General features: G+C 45.1%; 1 long non-coding RNA gene across 1 annotated transcript; it reads left to right on the top strand.

The window, feature by feature from the left end:
- Positions 1 to 52: 52 nt before the first annotated feature.
- Positions 53 to 3,935, top strand: LOC133240005 (uncharacterized). The gene is made up of 2 exons (XR_009734074.1): positions 53 to 2,636; positions 3,807 to 3,935. It is a non-coding gene; the product is annotated as an uncharacterized LOC133240005 (long non-coding RNA).
- The last annotated feature ends 7,866 nt before the right edge of the window (positions 3,936 to 11,801 follow it).

The following is an 11,801-nucleotide window of genomic DNA, read 5'->3' as shown; positions in this document are numbered from 1 at the left end:
CCGCCGTCTGCCTGGGGAAGGCTCTCTCCAAGTCCGCTTTAAGGTCGGGCGGGCGGGACCTGGAGACTGCAGAGCTACAAATGCAGCCCGCGGAAGGTGGTCGGGGCTTGCTGGGTTTTTTCTAGGACGTAGTTCGTATGAAAGTGGACGCAGCGCATTTTCGTGGCCGAGACTGCAAGTCACCGTGCAGATGAGGCACCCTGAGAGCGCTGGCGGCCTAGAGGCCCTGGACGCTGTGTTGTGTTCTGCAAACGCCTCTCACCGTTAGAGGTGGAACATGCCTTCCCACCCCAGGAGTTTGTTATCGTAAGTTGTCCTCCTGATCTGCCACTTTGAGCAGGTTAGTGACATCTGCAGATGGGCGCCTGGACTGAATCCCAGAGCCCCATCTACGCCGGAGAGGGGACGTGGATGGAGTCTCCAGGCGGAAAAAGTCGGAAGCACTGTGTTCCTGAAGCTGCAAGCAGCGTAATACCGTTAAGAGGAGGAAAATGAAGCCTGAGTGTTAAGGTGCTGGAGGACTTATGAATATAGAGAAATTTGGTCCTTAGAGAAAGGGACAGGTAATAGGCCAAAGGTAAGAACTTGAGGAATCAACGACAGTGCAGGGAGGTGATGTTGGAATGAGCGGAGTCATTCGGAGTCGTGGTATCCAAACTCCTGGAAGTATTAGAGCCAGGACATCTTTCAGGAAATCAGTGTTTACATCGTAATTTCTAGAAAGCTGCCTAAAGATACACCTTTCCCCCTATTTTTTACACTTTCACTTCCACTCTTCTACCACTTTACAAAAGAAAGTCATACGGGGAATCCAGTCTGACTCCGTGATGTATTGTCCCAGGCTGTGAAACCTCTGGGACACCACACACAAGAACGATTGGGAATACATAGATATTTGATTTCTGATTTCTTCCCAATTTCTTGCTTTTAACAAAATTGAAGGAGTAGCTTGTAGATACTACCGGCTGATACAGATTATTTTTCAAATTGTTGGTGATACATGCTTCAAATAGGTGAAACTTTTAAGAAGAAACAATAACTGCACAAAGTATCTCCCCCTAATATTTATTATAGTGGCAATTTTAACATATAGCCACAAAAATCTTTGATACCTCCTTGCTCCAGCAAGTAGAATTTGAATTATCCAGTCCCTCAAGTGTGTGCGAGGGAATTAGTGCCTTACTTCTAAAACAGAATGTGGAAAAGGAGAATAGTAGTTTTTACAGTGGGGAAACTGGCAAACACCTCTTTAACCAAGTGGTCAAGGTTAATACCAGTGGGTGAAGTCATGTTGTTATCAGTTATCCCCTGATGTGAGGCAGTGGAGAACTCTACTTCATCTATGGAAGTCTTTGCAAAAATTCACGACCCCAGACTAATCAAGAGAAAACATTAGCCCAATACAAATTGAGACCTTCTTGAAAATACGTAACCAGTACACCTCAAAACTGTGAACACCATGAAAGACAAGGAAAAACTGAGAAACTCACAGATTGGAGAAGACCAAGGAAACATGACGATTATATTGAAGTGGGGTCCTGGATTGTATTCTGGAACTGAAAAGGGACACGAGTGGAAAAATTGGTGAAATCTGAATAATAAAGTCTGTAGTTAAATGATAAATATTATAACAAATTTATTTTGTTCCCTGTACTGTGCTTTAAGATACTGACTGTAGGGGAAGCTGGATTATATGGGGGACCTCTTTGAACTATCTTTGCAACTCTAAAATTAATTGAAAAATGAAAAGGTAATTGGTGGGGGCAGAATCCACATTGCAATGGATTGAGAAATGAATAGAGGACTAGAAGTAGACATAGGTGTGCAGACGCACATTTCCTCTTTTTTCCTGATGCATTTTATTTTTGTAAAGAAGAGACCTCAGTTAATACAGCAAAGTGTCAACATCTGTCAAATTCGTTTGAGTGTTACACGATTCCCTGCTCTGTCTCAGTGGCTTTGAAATAGTCTCTAAATACATGTTTGGCTCTGAAGGTGAGAGAACAATTGGATGGAGAGAACAATTTCTGAAGGAAATGCAGAGTTGGAGCAGAGAGTAGACTGATGAAACAGCTTTACGCATCAATAGGAAGGGAGAGGTTGAAAATATAGGAGGCGTGGTGGTTGATGGAGCAGCTTTGTGAAGAAAGTGGGTGCGGAGTTAAGTGAACTGGCAGAGATGGAGAGGTTATTCTTGATGGCAAGGAGGGGCTCCATCTCGTGAGACTGGAGGAAAGAAGGGGCAGTGGAACAAAGATGCCGTTACTGATAGGGGAACAGGAGACCAAGGGGAAATATTGTTGGCTGAGCTCTGAGCCTATACATCTGTGGCTTCCATTTCTGTCTTCCATGCTGTCTTCCAACATACATATAACAGCAAAGATGAATGGAAACCTTGGAGTTTTCACTGTTGCCTTGTAGGTAAAACAGAGCCAGTTTGGGGAACAATCAAAGACGATAAAAAGCTGTTCAGATGATTTAACCATGGCACCTGAGAAAGCAGAGGAACTGGAAAAATGAAGAATTCCGTGTCGAAGTTTGGAGAAGGCAGGAACTGGAATGGTGAGAAGTTAAGAGAGTACTTGAAGATCACTTGAGCATCAAGACTTCAGGAGAATTCCATGACCAGCTCACCTGTGAGTAAAGGTAGACGAGGCAAGGAGGAACCAGACCTAACTTCTGGGCTTTGAAAGCAAGACATCCACCAAACTGGGCACCTCCTCAAGGTTAATTAAAATTAAAATCACTAACAGAGCACCGGGTTGGAGGTTTAGGATGCACACACAGAAACACGGTTTTGGAAACTCTCAACTGAATCTCCCCAATTTCAGGCTTTCCTACTCCAGTATATCTTGGCCAGTCCTTCCATACACCACTGAATCACTTCTTGCCTGAGGAAGGTACTTACTGCCTTTCAGAGAGAAGTCAGACTCAGCTCCGTGCTCAAGAGCGCCCAGCAAGTGGTCTCCCTGTCCTGTGGGAGCCCACCACACTCAGCAGGACCTGCCCCATCTGCAGCTTCCTGGGTTTGGTCCTGCTTCCCTGCATTTGCTCTGCTTTCCTGCATCCTGTTTGCCCTTTGCTCCATCTCACATCCACTAGCATTACATCAAGACCCACATCAAAGTTGTCTCCTCTGCAAACCTTGCTTCCTGCAGTTTTTATGTGGGTGCATATGATTCAGTAGTCCTGGTTAAAAAGAAGCATATTTTCTGGTGGGCCCACAGTCTAGAATCCCATTTGGCTCGTCGGTATGAGGTCTAATGCAGGGAATTCTTTCCCTCTTAAACCATGATATCTTATTCATAATATACTTTTCTAAAATGTTCAAAAGGATCAGCTCCCCAACCCACATTCAGTTCGTTCTTGCCTCCTCTTCTTTGCTTGGGGTGTTGTCTCTGACTTGAATGGCAAATGTTAAATAACACATTTTAAAATAGTATTGTGACCATTGTTTCACCAAGCACATGCACACGCGTGTGTGTGTGTATGTGAGAGAGAGAGTTGCTCAGTTGTGTCCAACTCTTTGTGACCCATGGACTATAGCCCACCAGGCTACTCTGTCCATGGAATTCTCCAGGCAAGAATACAGGAGTGGGTAGCCATTCCCTTCTCTAGGGGATCTTCCTGACTCAAGTATCAAACCCAGGTCTCCCACGTTGCAGGCAGACTGTTTACTGTTTCAGCCACCAGGGAAGCCCATTGTTTCACAATATAAGATTTAATTATTTTAGATGACATTAATAAGTTTAAGAAGCAACTATTTTGACTGATGTCATTTCTGGACTTGTTTTTGTTTTTGGCAGTGCTGCATGCCTTACAGGATCTTAGTTCCCCAACCAGGTGTGAACCTTCGACCACTGGAGAATTCCCCAAATTTCTGGACTTGAGAATGAAAAAGGAGATAAAAATTAAAAAGCAGTATTATACTGTGATCCTACTTTTGTACGTATTTGTTGGTATGCATGTGCGTGCTCCGTGGTGTTCAACCCTGCTGCCATCACTCCAAATGATGCCTTTAAAAACTTCTTCCTGAAAACCATCTGGGAGTTTGGGTCTTTTGAGCCCAAACCACCTTTTCCCTTGCTGGGCCCTGCGATAGACCTTTTCTGCTCCGATGTTTGGGCTTGTGTGGTCTCACTATGTGTCGGGCACATGAACTTGGGTTCGATGACAGTACTTCTATCATCTTTTGAGCAGGAAAAGAAGATGTTTCAGACCCTTAAGGAACCAAAGTTTTCTCATGTAAAAAGAAAACAGGGAATTCCCTGGTGGTCCGGTGATTAGGACTCCATGCTTCCACTAAAGGGCACACAGGTTTGATCCCTGGTCGGGGAACTGAGATCCTGCAAACTGCATGGTCCAGAAAAGAAGATACATGGATTCCAATTCTGCAGAAATGGACCCAAATCTGTGTCCATTTTACGTCTCTATCAGCACCCATGGGCTTGTAATAATGAACCCGCCTACCAATGCAGGAGACGTAAGAGACATGGGTTTGATCCCTGGGTAGGGACAATCCCCTGCAGGAAGGCATGGCAACCCACTGCAGTGTTCTTGCCTGGAGAATCCCATGGACAGAGGAGCCTGGTGGGCTCTAGTCATGGGGTCGCAAAGAGTCAGATACAACTGAAGCAGCTTTAGTGTGAGCATACACGTATACACACACACACATCAGTACCCATACTCAGCCCTTGCATGAATATTGTCTTGCTGGGCCTTCAAAGATGAATGAAGGTTTTCAGAAAGTCCTACAACTTAACAACCCACTTTTTGACCTTCTTCTTCCTCCCAGGAGCCTGCCCTTAGCAAAATAGAGTCATCCTTTAGAATCTGAGGCGGGGATGGTTCCAGGACCCCTGAGAAAACCAAAGTCTTCAGATGCTCAAGTTCCCTTAAATAAAATAGTGTAATATTTGCTTATAACTACACAGATCCTCCCATACACTTTAAGTCATCTCTAGGTTACTCATACCTAATACAACATCAATGCTATGTTAATAGTTGCTGGTGCACGACAAATTCAAATTTTGCTCTTTGGAAGTGATGAGTTTCAGGAAAACGTTTTTAAAGGCAAGGTGAGGGACGGGAAGTCCCAGGATATATGGTCAGTGCGTGCACAATTCTCTAATTGGTTGGTGAGGTGATAGGGTGATGTCAGGGCTTAACAATTCTTAGGCTCCAGTAGGTCTGGGTGCAGTGTGTTCCTGGTCACCAGTTCATTTCTTCCCCTGGGTGGTGGATTTAGCATCTGCAAAAGAACTCAGGAAATGTGCATCAGATACTGTGATCTAGGTGCTTCAGAGAGGAGCTAAAGCAGAGGATATGGGGAAGGCCTGTTCACCCTCACACCGCCCCCCAAATCCCCAGAAGGCCCCATGGGCTTCTGCTCGGCTACCACGGAGCTTTGTATAAAGCTCACAATACAGCAGGTGTAGCGGAAGAGTTTCTGAAATAGTAAATTTCCCTTCTTCTCCCTGTTTAGTCTTCTACCACTTTCCCTCCCTCTCTCCCTCCCCACAAAGTGCTTAACCCTGGCTTTGCATTAAAATCATCTTGGGAGCTTAAAAAAAGACACTGCCCTTTGGACAGTATGATTGAACTCTGTAAAAGAGGGGTCCCGGAACTGATAGAGTTAAAAAAGCTTCCCACATGGTTCTACTGTGCCTCACTGCCTCCAGGAGACAGGGCAGAGGGAAAAAGAAATGGCCTATTATATCTGTTCCTTAGAAGCCCAGAAAGGGCTCAGACATAAGTAGAATATTTGGGATAAATGCTTTTCCTTCCTCATGAAGAGACTACCCAGGAGATGAGAAGGGGTGGGCCATGATTGTGTAAAGTCTAGGTGGAGGTAGCCTGGGACTCGGCCTTGCAGGCACCTTTTTGCCCTGGTGTGGCCCAGACGAGGCGGGAAGACTCCTGTGTCCTCTAACCTGGTCTGTATGTAGCAGAGGGAGCAGCAGGAGCTCAAGGGTCAAGGCTCCGAGGATGCACAAGGGCCCATAACTGGACACCAGGTGGCGCGAGGGAAGGCTCGGTGGATGCCCAAGTGGGTAGGTAGCATCAAACACCAGCTGCCCCCACCCTGAACACCGGAATCCCTGTCCCTAGAGACTTAAACACAAACTCCTAGAAAGAGACAGGTATATAGCCCACAACAGAACACAGTTCAAAAGAAATCCTGTGTGGGATTATATGAAGAAATGTAAAGAGAAGGTTAAGAAGAAACTATGTTCAATCATGTAGAAGAAAAGATGTCACCTGCCATATCAGTAAACAAAGGACATTGCAGCTACCACCAGCCATCGCTACAAGAGTCACCATGAAGGTGCACCCTGAGGGGACTCAGGATGAGAAAGCAGGATGCTAACCTAGATAGTTAAGATGCCTATGGAAGGGATGAATTCAATGAGCCCGTGCTAAATTGCTTCAATCTTATCCAATTCTTTGCAAGCCTAAGGGCTGTGACCTGTCAGGCTCCTCTGTCCATGGGATTCTCCAGGCAAGAATACTAGAGTGGAGGCCATTTCCTCCTCCAGGGGATCTTCCCCACCCAGGGATCGAACCTTGGTCTCTTTATGTCTCCTGCATTGGCAAGCAGGATCTTTACCATTAGTGCCACCTGGGAAGCCCTTTCCATGAGCCCAGAGTCTTGCACCTTCCATGCACAGAAAAGTGCGCTAAATTCCTTAACTTGAGGTGTCTGTTTTCCTTTCATTAATAGTAATCTTTTCATGCTCCAACTACCTGGTTTTCATTGCAAAAACTCCTATATCCTGGCTCTTCCCTTACTTTTTTCAGAGCAGCCTTTCAGAGCTAAGAGACCATCTTTTGAGCTTAAGTTTTGTCCACGAAATAGAACATAATTCTCAGCTTTTAGGTTGTGCTCTTTTTTTTTTTTTTTTTTAGTTGAGAATTATAAAAAGAAAGATAAATTCCTTGCCAACTTGAGCTGTGGCCCAAGAATCTCATCTGTGACACTGGCCAAGATGAAAGTGTTAGCCTCCAGAAGAACTGTATTTGTACTTTATAGAGAGGATCCTGGGCTCCCAGAAGGCTTCAGCATCTGAGAGAGAGAGAGAGATTGTATGGACTCAAGCATGTCCCATCCCTGTACCAGCCTTGGCCAAGAGTCTCTGGACCCTTTCCTAAAAAAGAACATCTGGTTAGATGCCCAGAACTCTACAGATTCCTAGGGTTTCCCACTGCTCACCCACTCCCCACACCACCCCATGCCCCAATGTTTTTATCATCTATAAAGCAAAACAAAGCATTTTGTGTTCATTATGATTGTCACAAAGATGGAGATAATTATTGTGGTGCTTCGTCTCACTGGGGATTCCTTCAGTCTCTGCTGGAGCTCTTGGTCCTTAATCTCCAGTGTGTATAAACTGCGTGGACTAAAGACTCATGATTACTTCCAGTAACCAGGTACCTGGGTCCTACTCAACTATCTAAAAAGAGTTCTACTCTTCCTTTTATTAGAAAGAGGTAAATCTCCATGTGGGCATGGATTTTATATAAATATAATATACAATATTAATAAATTATTTATATATGTGACTATATAGTGAATAATATATTAAATATACAATATATATTATATAATTATATATTATTTAATATAATTATATACAAATAAAATATTTAATATATAATATATTCTATATAGAGATAATTATATAATTCTATGTAATTAATATGTATTAATTATATATTATAATATATATTATTTAAGTAAAATATAATTATCCTATAGAATTATATAATTCTATAGAATTAATATATATCAAATGATATGTTATTTATATATAAATATATAATATATTAATATGTTTTAATGAATTATCTAAATTTATATATAATATATAAATTATATAAATAAATAAATAAACATAGGCCATATCGGATCTTAGTTGCAGCACGCAGGATCTTCGCTGCATTATATGGGCTCTTTCATTTCGGCACACAGACTCTCTAGTTGTGTTGCAGATTCAGTTGTTCCAAGACATGTGGGATCTTAGTTCCCTGACCAGGGATGGAACCTGCGTTCCCTGCATTGCAAGGCAGATTCTCAACCACTAGACCACCAGCAAATTCCAGGGATTATCTGCTTTGTTCATTGATGTATCCCAGACACCTAGCCCCGGGGCTGGCACATAGAAAACATTCTAAGAAACACTTGTTGATGAACAGTACGGCCTTTCTTTCCTAGGAATGAGGCTTGTCCCACTGTGAGGTCAAAGTTGTCACCAGTCCCCACGGAAAGCAGCCCAGAGGGCTTGGTAAGGGGCTCTTGTGCATCTGACGACTTTGGAAGCAAGTTGGTGCTTGTCAGTCCTGGGACTCAGGGGCGCTGACTGGCCAGGTCTCCACTCTGGCCCTTGTAGTGGATGTAGGCTTGCTGTGGTAAGCTTGGATGAATAAAGCTGCTGTCAAATTATGTGGCTCAGCAGTTCTCAGAGTGTGGTCCCAGGACTGGCAGCAGCAGGCTCACCTTGGGACTTGTTAGAAATGAAGTCTCAGGCTCCCTACCAGACCTAGAATCAGAGACTCAGGGAGTCCCACCCAGAAATCTGTGCCCTAACGAGTCCTCCAGGTCATTCCAATGTCCAGTAAAGTTGAGAACTGCTGATGTAGCCAGGTGAGGAGCTAGAGGAGCGGTCCACAACCTTTTTGGCACCAGAGACAGGTTTCCTGGAAGACGATTTTGCCATGGACCCGGGGAAGGGAGTGGGGAATGGTTTCAGGATGATTTGGGCACAGTACCTTTATTGTGCGCTTCATTATTATTACATCAGCTCCACTCAGAGCATCAGGCATTAGATCCTGGAGGCTGGGAACCCCTGAGCTAGAGGATGAACAGTGTCGGAGGCTCAGGGCCCATCCTGAGTGCTAAGAGGGCATGGGTTAATGATGAGTGTGTGCTCAGTCATGTCTGACTCTGCGACCCCATGGGCTATAGCCCGCCAGCCTCCTCTGTCCGTGGAATTTCCCAGGCAAAAATACTGGAGTGGGTTGCCATTTCCTCCTCCAGGGAAGGTTCCATTGATTTGCAAGAGAAGCTCATAGAATCAGAGAAACACTTCTGGATGGAACGGATGCACGGGGCAGGGTGTGGGGGAAAGGACACAGCTTCCATGCTCTCTCAAAGCACCCCACTATCCCCAGATCTCCACGTGCTCGCTGACATGGAAACTCTCTGAACCCTCTCATTTGGGTTTTTCATTGACTATTGATGATGGATGGGCTTCCCTAGCAGCTCAGCTGGTAAAGTATCCACCTGTAATGCAGGAGACCCGGGTTCGATTCCTGGGTTGGAAGATCTACTGGAGAAGGGATAGGCTACCCACTCCAGTATTCTTGGTCTTCCATTGTGTCTCAGCCTGCAATACAGGAGACCTGGGTTTGATCCCCAGGTTGGGAAGATCCCCCGGAGAAGGGAGGAAACGGCTACCCACTCCAGGATTCTGGCCTGGAGAATTCCATGGACTCTATAGTCCATGGGGTCGCAAAGAGTCGGACACGACTGAGTGACTTTCACTTTTGCTGATGATGGAGTTCCAGCTCTTCTCCCCTCCCAGCTTGGGGGTGGGGGGTGGGGGGTGAGACTGAAAGTTCTCACCTTCTAATGTGATTGGCTCCCCTGATGACCTGGGCCTTGCATCTTTAGGTTTCCCAAAGTCTCCTCATTAACTTCCCAGAAGACACCTTTATTACTCTCATCACAGGAAATTCCAAGGTTATTCTGCGTCAAGATTGGGGCAAAGACCAAATATTTGTTCATTTATGCCATATCGCACAGCTTGCAGGATCTTAGTCCCCCAACCAGGAACGGAACATGGGCCATGACAGTGAAATCCCTGAGGGAGACCTAACCACTGGACCGCCAGGGAATCCCCTATATTTATCGAAATCACAGCATCTAAGCAAGATGCATCCTTCCTCCTACAGCATCCTTGGGAGTCGTGATAAGAGCCTGTTGAGAATGCTTGGGTCAGGCCCTGGGGAGTCCTCATGGAGAGCTTTCTGTGGGAGACCAGGAAGGTGGGCTGGGGGAGTGAGGGTACACTACCTTCCCTCACTCTAGCCCTACCAAGTTCTGCCAGGACGTGGCAGATGCTCCTTCTGTTGGAACTGAGGGGGATGCAGTGAGGAGCTGAATGTGAAGGAAGCTGCCCAGTGCAGGTCCCCTGTCTACCTGGGGAAGGACAGCAGTTGTCAGAGGAGACTCCAGTAGGGGATACCTGACAGCAAGCTGGCCTCATTCTGCGGTAAGAAGAGACCTAAGTTTGTTTTTGTCTTTTTTTTAGCCATGCTGTGCGGTTTGTGGGATTTTAGTTCCCAGACCACGGATCGAATCCAGGCCACAGCACTGAAAGCTCAGAGTCCTAACCACTGGACTACCAAGGAATTCCCTTTTTTTTTTTTTAAGTCTTTTTTTTTTTTTTTTGACCTGGCTTTTGGAATCTCAGTTCCTCAACCAGGGATGGAACCAGTGCTCCCTGCAGTAGAAACTTAGAGTCCTAACCACTGGACTGCCAGGGATTACTTTTTTAAAACATTGTTTGGCCGTGTTGCATGGCATGTGGAATTTTAGTTTGCCAACCAGGCATTGATCCCACGCCTTCTGCATTGGAAGCATAGTCTTAACCACTGGACGGCCAGGGAAGTCCCAAGAGATGAAATCTTGACCTCCTTCCTTTCCCCTCCTTGACAAAAGGAAGTTTCTGAATGAACCATTAACTTGCATGCAGTTACTCCAGGATTTAAATGTTCATGATGCAGGCCCAAGGGCCAGGGTCCTCTGCTACCCACCCCACACCAGACCCAAATACCCCTGTGGTCACGTACAGTGTGTAGCATCCGTGTGTATTTCCACACATCCAGGTCAGCTGTCTCACGGGTCAGGATCAACATTTTCCCTCCTGTTCTCAATGACCCATGCTCAACCCTGCAGGAAGGCAGTTGTAAGTCCGGGGATGGAGTTAAAGTCTCCAGAAAGCATTGGCTGAAGGTTCTGGTTGGAGGTGCTAAACAGGACATCTTGTCAAGGGAGGGACTATCCAGTCACTATTGAGTAGTAATTCCAATTACATTCTTTTTTTATTTTTTTAAGTTGCACTGGGCAGCATGCAGGATCTCAGTTCCCTGGCCAAGGACGAACCCATGCCCCTTGCAGTGGAAGCACGGAGTCTTAACCACAACACCACCAGGGAAGTTCTCAATTAAATCTTGCAGAAAGCGAAGAACTAAAGAGCCTCTTGATGAAAGTAAAAGAGGAGAGTGAAAAAGTTGGCTTAAAACTCAACATTCAGAAAACTTAGATGAAACATCATCTTAGATGGCATTTGGTCCCATCACTTCATGGCAAATAGATGAGGAAACAGTGGAAACAGTGACAGGCTTCATTTTCTTGGGCTCCAAAATCACTGCAGATGGTGACTGCAGCCATGAAATTAAAAGATGCTTGCTCCTTGGAAGAAAAGTTATGACAAAACTAGACAGCATATTAAAAAGCAGAAACATTACTTTGCCAACAAAGGTCCATCTAGTCAAAGCTATGGTTTTTCCAATAGTCATGTATGGATGTGAGAGCTGGACTATAAAGAAAGCTGAGTGCCAAAGAATTGATGCTTTTGAACTGTGGTGTTGCAAAAGACTCTTGAGAGTCCCTTGGACAGCAAGGAGATCCAACCAGTCCATCCTAAAGGAAATCAGTCCTGAATATTCATTGGAAGGACTGATGCTGAAGCTGAAACTCTAATACTTTGGCCACTTGATTTCAAGAACAGACTCAT

The sequence above is a fragment of the Bos javanicus genome, chromosome 27, assembly GCF_032452875.1.
Source record: "Bos javanicus breed banteng chromosome 27, ARS-OSU_banteng_1.0, whole genome shotgun sequence".
Classification (NCBI taxonomy): Eukaryota; Metazoa; Chordata; class Mammalia; order Artiodactyla; family Bovidae; genus Bos; species Bos javanicus.
The sequence above is the reverse complement of the archived record's forward strand: the minus strand, read 5'-3'. Positions and strand labels throughout refer to the sequence as shown.